Below are 9,354 nucleotides of genomic sequence, written 5' to 3' on the forward strand. Positions count from 1 at the left end.
GTGCGCCCTCTAAGGAGCCTCGGTGCCCCAAAAGTTGATCGATTGTTTATGGCCTCGGCTCTGCCACGGGCATAAACAATCGATCATCCTCAATTCTATGATTGAACGGGAAAAGGGTTACTTACCGCGCTCTTTTTTTCCCAAAACGTGTCAGCTGAATGTACAATAACGGCACAGAAAAGGACCACGCAAGCAATGACCAATCCCCTCATGTTGCTTGTTTTGTAACAAAGACCTGAAGACAGGAAAGAAACAAAAACATTAAGGGATGAGGTATGGGCGTTTGGACAGTATTTTTGTGGGACATGGGAACACATCGTACATATCGAATTGCATTCTGAATTCGAAGAATGAGCTTCTGATGTCAAATAATTTTGATTTTTTTGAAATTCGCGCAATGTAGGCCTAATACACATTTTATGGAAAATAATTCATGAAACTGAAATTTCATGTTTTTTTTAAATTTTTGATATATAGCAGTCCTCGAAGTGAGTCATTATATCAATAAAGCTACCGATGTGCACGAAAAATTTCCATGGTAAATATCCTACTGCATATATCACATTTACATAGATGAAATGGCCAAAAGTTGCCCAACTCTACACACACAAAAAAAAAAACTATGGGGTCAACACGAAAGGGTCATTTTTGACCCCGCTTTCCAAGTCAACTATGCACCGACTAAAGGGTCAAATTTGACCCCGGTGATCTAGTGAAAAATTTGACCCAAATTGTGGTTAAAAATGACTATATTTAGGGTCAAAAAATGATTTGACCCCTAATAAAAAAATAACCCTATTTATAGTGTCAAAAAATTACTATATTCAGGGGTCACAATTAGAAAATGACCCTTTAAGTGGTTGAAATGACTATATTCAAGGGTTCCGATTAGAAAAGGGGTTGAAACATTATTATATTTGGGGTAATTTAAATATCGCATCTGTAATTTCCCGAGTATATAGACAGCACGAATATTTTCTGCAACACCGGAAGTAACACTCAGCGCAAAAGGGCGAAGTTATTTTCTGAGAACAATACAAACACGTAATCTTTTCATGACTTCATTTTTATTTACCATGCCCATTGAAGTGAGATAGAAATGAATAGATCTCATCTCATGGAATGCGCTACCAATATAGGCCTATAGGAAAACCAGTGGCGTAACTAGCGCGCGGTGTGTGTGGGGGTGTGTGTGTGTGTGGGGGGGACAGGGTTCGTGAGCCCCGATTTGAACCCTTGCTCCCTGCTCACCCCCAATGAAAAAGGAAAAGTAGGCCTACTTCTGAGAGTTATTAAGGGATCTGGAATGATCGTTTTGAGCGTTTCGACAGTATTTTTTGTGGGATATGAGAGCACATCAGTCATATCGAATTGCATTCTGAATACGAAGAATGTCTTTCTGATATCAAATACTTCTCATTTTTTGAAATTCACGATATAATACAAATTTATGACAAATTATTAAAATTTGATATTTTTAACATTTGTGATATATAACACTCCTTTATTTTATAAATCTAATGATATATTTTAAGTGTATGTAGCTGGGAGGAAAAGCCGACGATCAATTGAAAATTTTGACCTTTCATATTGAAGATATGGATTTTTTTCCCAAAAAGACCTAATTTTTTTTGGTGTTTTGGGAAAAAAATCGATATCTTTAATACGAAAGGTCAAAATTTTCAATTGATCGTCGGCTTTTCATCCCACCAACATACACTTTAAGTATAAATCATCAGATTTATAAAGTTTACTAAATATCAAAAACATCAATTTTTAATAATTTGCCATAAAATGTGTATTACATTGCAAATTTCAAACATTCTTCGTATTCAGAATGCAATTCGATATGTCTGATGTGCTCTAATGTCCCACAATAAATACTGTCCAAACGTTCATACCCCTTCCCTTAATTAACCTCATTTGGTCATTTTAAGGGATCTGGAATGAGCGTTTTGAGCGTTTCGACAGTATTTTTCGTATTCTGAATACGAAGAATGTCTTTCTGATATGAAATATTAAATTTTCATTTTTTTAAAATTCACGATATAATACAAATTTTATGACAAATTATTAAAATTGGATATTTTTCACATTTTTGATTAGACAAATAATAACTGCGCACCATCTATTTTGAGGTCATTGTGTGAAATTGGAGGGTTTTGTTTTGGGCCGAGGTATTTTCCGAGGGCGCGTCAGCACCCGAGGAAAATACCGAGAAATAAGAACGAAATCCATAATTTTAATGTCATTGTTTAGGAAAAAAATAATGCTCGGAATAATGTTATTGTTATGCATAAAACGCAGACATGCCAACTTAACGTAATCGCGCTTACCTCACGGAGCTTCACCTAATTTTGAAATTTCGTGCAACAAAAACCGGTGGACCATCATCAACTATAGACCCTATCCAATAACCGGAACGGTATAACAATTGAAATGGCAGGACAGATTGATGGAGACTTTTTACTAAATTCGATTGAGAGTTGAGAAGTTGAGAATGGACCGTCCTACTCGATTTGTGAAAAGGTTGCGAACCCTTTTGGTGGACCCAAGTAACTGCTTAAAACGAGGCAAAATTGAAAAGAAATGGGGTTTTAAATTGAACTTTGGAATTTGAAAAGTATAGATCACGTTAGGTCTGAGGCTGTGGTAACACTTTTCTTTGATGACTTTGACCATCATTTTGTATTTTTTCAAATATCTTAAAGATACAAGAATCTAAGATAATTGAACAGACAAGTATAGATACGACATACTATTTAATAGGCTTGCCCAGTCAGACATAGACCGTAAGGTACTAATTTCGAGGAGCATAACAAACACCAAATTGGTGTCATAACAAATACCAAATTGGTGTCGTGTGTCGTGTGGTCTTTCAATTTGTGCCGAGTGTCCTTGGCAGACTTGACTATGCTTCAGTGGTCATGAAAGGATTCATTAGATAACCTCTGCCCCACTAATCCCCAGCTATTGTCTGAAATTGCACCTCGGAAGATATATTATAACAACTCAGTCCCTCAAATGATAGTCATATAACGACCAAAAGATAAATGACTGACTATCATTGAGGACTGAGTTCCACAGTCTATTGCCCAGTATAGGTGGTCAGCAAATACGTCGTTATATGATACAGACAGTTATATGATACGACATAATTAAATTAATTAATATCTTACTAATTAAGCCACTTTGAGGCATGCTTTTTGGTGAATAGAGTAGAACATAACAAACTAATGTACCAATTTTCTCAAAAATGTTCAAAATGTCGAATACGTCAGTATGTGATCCCGGGTATGTGATACATCCGACGGATTCTTAGGGACCGATCGTTATTTACGGCAGGGGGGGGGAATGGGTGTTTTAGCAAATATATCGACAAAAAATTTCGCGTTCCCCCCTCGCGTCCGCTCAAAATTTTCGCGTTCCCCTTGTTTTCCCAATTTTCTCCATTTAAAATTTAACAATCCCCCTCCTGGTTTAACTAAAATTTCAGGTTCCCCCTCAAGACCACAAAAAAATTTGTGTTCCCCCTAAATTTACCCATTCCCCCCTGCCATAAATAACGATCGCTCCCTTATTGTTACAGTCTGTATAAGCATGATAAGTACACATCCAATTTCTCACTGTGTGTACTCTGGAGCTACTCCGGATTACCCCCAGGGCCCGGGCCCCAGGGCTACTCCGAAGCGGTGCACCGTAACGCGAGTCAAAAATCCGTGGACTACTCCTATCCGAGTTTCCACGGTGTACCTCCCGTAGAGACAGCCTATAGTGTAGTACCTCTAGAGGTACTCCGTAAAAAAATGCGTGATGATCTATTGCCAGATTGAATGCTATTTTCTCAATTTTGCTTTATTGTATGCTTTTATTAGGATATATTAGGGATTTTTGTTCTTTCTTTCTTTCTTTTTTTATTATTTTTCAAATATATGTTAATAATATAATAAAAGAAAATAGTAAACAAGTAAATAGGCCTACACAAATACATAAACAAGTTAAGAAATAAGCAAGGAAAATTAATGAAGTAGATAACTGATACATTTATCAATGAATAAACAAGTAAATAAATTGGTAATTAAATTAACAAGTAAAAACTACACAAATAAGAAAGTAAATAAGTAAACATGTGTACATAAACAAATGAATGGTACTCGTAGGCCTAGTAAATAATCAATAATTAGAATGATATTAAGTATCATTAACTTGGTTGTTATTTAGCTTTTTGATTACGTGTTTGCTTACTTGTTTTTCATTTGTTTGAGTAGGCCTGCATTTGTATGTTTTTAAGCATTTTTCTTTGCATATTTATGATATTATACTTGAATCTTACTTACTTGTTAAGTAGCACAGATCTGGAATATCTGGACGTTGTTGTTAAGGGCTGGGGTATGAGCGACCTTGAAGTTCCGGTATCTGGAGAGGGGAAGCAATGAGTTACCCCAAATCACAGCGGCAGGTAGTGACTGGGCCGCCGAGTGCTAATATATATTTATTTTGGAAGGTTCGTGTTTGTTTTAAATTTTGGGGCGTTTTTCCAAAATTTGATATTTTTGGTCATATTTCAAAAAAGCGACATGCCAAAGACAACTCTTTGGGCACATAGTTTGTTATGGTTATTGCAGTTCTTTTCCACATACCTACGTTAACATTCGATTGGGTGATTTACTAATATTATATATTTTATGACTGCAATTTGGCGTTTTCAATGCGTTTTACACGTATCATGAAATTAACGCAAATATCTAGTCGCGCTGCTTTTAGAAATTTTACCTGATCGTCGGCTTTTGCAGGCAACAGAATGCAGATTGGCTCACGATAGATGTCGTATTCCTCTATGTGGTTCACTCATTGATAAAATGAGTTTGCATTCCTTGTAACAACACACATTGCCGTCTGGAAACCGGGTCTGGTACTGATTTTGGGACAGCCAATAGACTTCAGCGCCGTATCAAATCTCATAAAACCACACGACTGACGACTATGTGTTTATGTTTCCCGCACGAAAGCTTGTGTCTACATCTATTACTATACTTCTTTGGAAACGTTGACCTTTGACCATTCTTTGTATAACGCCCTGATATGACCTTGATATGTTCGCTTGATTGGGTACGTTATAGCATCCATTTCATTGAGGTGTTAGGACTTGGTCAGTACTATACTTGCAGGGATACAATAGTTTAACATGGTGTGTGAGCATGGTGAAAGACTCATTATTGATTAGGCGCGGACATATTAAAGGCACAGGTCCTTTGCGTGTATAGCAGAAAATTATAATAGAATGTGTGAATAGAATGTTTGGAATTTTGTAACTAAAATACTAACTGCATTATGTATTTATTTATTTATTTAGGCCTATGCCTATTTATTTATTTACTGACTTATTTATTTATTTTATTTATTTGGTATATTAGTTAGTAGGCCTAGTTAGTAATATTCCATGATAGGCCTACGTTGGTTTATTATTGATTGTTGATAACTTGACAACTTGATTGATTGATCGATTGATAGTCATTTCACATTATATTCCTAGTTTATAGGCCAATTTGAATAACATCGTACATTAGATAAATAGACCTATCAGTATTGATTTATTCTATTCAGCAATATCAAGGATTACTATCAAACTTCTCATAGCTGATTGTAAGTTGGCTCAGTGGTAACCCAGTAGGTTTTACAACACCGAGGTCCCAGGTTCGATTCCCACCTCTGCCTATTTTTTTGCAAGGCTGAGAAAAAAATGAAATTTCTGGACTGCAAACTTATTTGGCGCGCGATCTGAGCTGGTCCTTTTCTGGTGGCTGTGTCTGTTACAGGCACACTCCCTCTGCATCCAAACCAGGTTCATGCTCATTACACCTCCCTTAAGCTCACTGCTGCCTATGCTGATTGTGATGCTGCGCTGGACAAGCGATCCACACTCTTCACTCTTCTTCAGCAAAAGTGGTGAGATGAGACCACAGAGAACCAGAACCTATCCTTGAGCAGGGCACTCTATTCACGTGGTTTCTTTTCCAACGCTAAAAGATCACGAATTTTGGTGGTTTGCAAGTGAAAAGTGTCCGCACTATCGATTGATTACGTAACTGTTATGAATAATTTACCGGGATAATAAGGTTTTTCAATGCAATCGCCTCGACTCATTATCTGATTATAAGTACATAAATGTATATGTATTGTCAAAGTACTTGGAATAGCAATCCGGTGAGTTCAATGAACTATATACGCCCTAATACTGATGGAGTTTTAATGGCGTTTAATGGCGATTATTCTCTCCATACACAGATGAACAAATACAATAGATAAAGGTCAACACGTATGACCTCCTACGTGACATGTTATATGAGATGTACAAAAACCTGAATATCATAAAGATCTGTATTTGTTTGTGCATATGAACTGCACATTTACGTTGCTCAATATTACTAATTATATATTATGACAAATATTGGTATTATGACAATACGGTATATACATTGTATATAAAATGACTAATATATCCTACTATCATGGCGTCAGGTCAATGGTTCATCATATCCCGTATGTTTCTTAAAATTCGTTCATATTTGAGACAAATTGCTGCGCCCATTTTATAGCAGGTGGATTCGTGTTTTTTTAAATTTTCATTTCTTTTTAATGAAAGAATTAAGGTTTCTTTCTTTCTTTCTTTCTTTCTTTCTTTCTTTCTTTCTTTCTTTCTTTCTTTCTTTCTTTTTCTTTCTTTCTTTCTTTCTTTCTTTTTCTTTCTTTCTTTCTTTCTTTCTTTCTTTCTTTCTTTCTTTCTTCTACCAATCATATAGTGAGCCATCGTAGCCATATATGCGTTTGTTAATTTTGACGAAATTTTGTTATTAGAACCATTGGGGGTGCCACAAATGTCACGTGAAAATGTCTGGCGGAAATGTCATGTCAAGGTCATTATGGCCCAAAACGGGTTTTTCACTTAAAATGCTACTCCTTCCCCATATTACATAGCACCGTGACATCACTTGCACACATGCATCATCTATAGGCAGTGTCTAAAACAGAATTGGGGTCAAAGGTCATTTAGGGTCATTTCCGGTATGTAACGAAATACCTTAAAGCGGTCATCGTAGCCATATGCTTTCTGCCATGTTGACCAAAGTTGGTCACTAGGACCATTGGGTAGTGCCACAAGTGTCACATGGTCATTTCCGGTCAAAGGTCATCCACTTCCGGTCGATGGCCCAAAACGTGATTTTCACTGAAAATTCTAGTCCTTCTACATATTACATAGCACCGTTACGTCACCTACACACGTGCATCATCTATAACCAATGTACAAAAAGTGCACACAAAATTGGGGTCAAAGGTCATTTAGAGGTCATTTCCGGTATGTTACCAAATACCTTAAATTTAATGCTGTTTCCACAAATCAAATAGTACAATGATATCACTTGATCATCAGAACCGTTGGCTTGTGGTACAAATGTCACGTAAACAATTCGAGGTCAAAGGTTATACAAAGGTCACTATGACCGAAATTATGATTTCACTAAAAATGCTACTCTGTCCACACATTACATAGCACACTGACACCACACGCACATATGCATCGCCTATAGCTAATGTCTGAAAGATGTAAAAACAATTGGCGTCAATTAGCGGTCATTTCCAGTATGTAATAAAATAAGAAATAACCTTTGAAAGGCTGACTGTTTCTGCAAATTACACATTTCAAGGAATTTTTGGAATTAATGCTGGTATAGCATTTTTGAGGCCTTCAACATCAACTTGCTGATGTGATGCTACCCTTTCCTTTGCCTGGATCCCATTAAGTTTGTTTCATTTCTAAAAATATTATTATATTTCAGTACACATCACACTGTAATATGCATAAATGTTAAGGAGGAATTTACTTCATAGACTTGATTAATAATCCCAGGTTTCAAATTAATTTGAACCTTTATAGTAGTACTCAAATACGATGGTGAATATAATAAAAGGACCAAAGTAGAGCTATAAGGAACTTGATTGCCTTGATACTATTTTATTTTGTAATTCCAAAAGGCTTTCAGATTTAGCATGTTTGCTATGAGCATACGCGATGCGTAGCTGTTGAAAAACGAGAGGAGTCGCTGTACTATCACGGCAATTTTTGACACGAAGATATGTGTGAGGTTCTATTTGACCAGTGCATCAGTGCTTGACAAACACCAATTCAATACTTTCCCTGTTCAATGTTATTCCATTTCCAACTGTAATGTCTATAATGATATATTCAAGATCTTTCTTTGTTTTGGAAAAAATCTTTTTAAGAAAATGTGAAAAATTGCCCTTGTGTTTCAAAGAATGTATGCCTCTCATTAAGGGTAGACGAGGTATTGTTGGTCGAAGCAACCTAAAAATCGATTTTCATTATCTAGATCAATATATTATTGAAAATTAACACCTTGATGTTTTGCAAAAGTTCATTTTACTTTCAAATCATATACTTTGCAAACTTGCTTAATTTATTGTTGTTAATGAGTTGTGTACGTTTTACAAAAGTGTTGTTGTTTCAGCCCACTTTACAACGTAACTCAAGAACCGCAGCACCTATAAAAGTGTTTCTGTGATATTTTAATTCTTCTACACACTCGTTATGAATTGAGCAATGCAGTTTTTGCCAAAGCTCACTACCATTCGTAAGATGCTGTGAAATACCAAATCACAACAGTTTAAAATAATTAATAACCTTAATATTAAAATATATACCTTCATATCTTGGGCCGGGCTTAGGTAGGTTACCCCAAATCTCAATGCAAATATTTTTTACATTTGCATTGGGATTACTGAACAGGACCTATGGGTAGGTGGAATCCTTTGTTACCAGCTTTTGCATCACCCATGCATAATACCAATAGCTGTTAGATTTGGGATTTATGATGTTTTGTTTGCTCTATTCAGTAAGTAAATAATTGGTCTCCCTAATCCACTCTTACAATGTGTTTTTGTACAAGGACAAATAGTCAGCGGCTAGGTCTTGATTTGCTATCGGATCTTTCTTCTTCTGGCAACAAATTTCAAAGTGCTTCTTCTCTTACATGTTACATCATATAATGTTATTTGCACATATGCATCGGCTATATCCAGTGTCTACAAGGTGTTCTGATTTGGGGTCAAAGGTTATTAAGGTGTCATTTCCGGTATATAACCAAATATCTTCGAAATGCTTCTTCTGCCACAGCTGCATCGCATCCAGTGGCGTAACTAGGGGGGGGGCAGGGGGGGGCAACATGCCCCGGGCGCTACCCTTAGGGGGCGCCAAATTGACCAATTCTGCGCCCTCCAAGCAATAAAAGTCACAATTTTCGCGCGCTTCGCGCGCATTTCAGCACAAAATCAATTAAA

The 9,354-nt window shown here is 36.5% G+C and overlaps 1 long non-coding RNA gene across 1 annotated transcript in view; it reads right to left on the minus strand.

Moving 5' to 3' along the window:
* Nucleotides 1-9,354, minus strand: part of LOC140157252 (uncharacterized) — a 246,147-nt gene that overhangs the window by 65,255 nt on the left and 171,538 nt on the right. The gene's annotated exons all lie outside the window — the stretch shown is intronic.

This window comes from Amphiura filiformis, chromosome 7, assembly GCF_039555335.1.
Source record: "Amphiura filiformis chromosome 7, Afil_fr2py, whole genome shotgun sequence".
NCBI classification, from domain to species: domain Eukaryota; kingdom Metazoa; phylum Echinodermata; class Ophiuroidea; order Amphilepidida; family Amphiuridae; genus Amphiura; species Amphiura filiformis.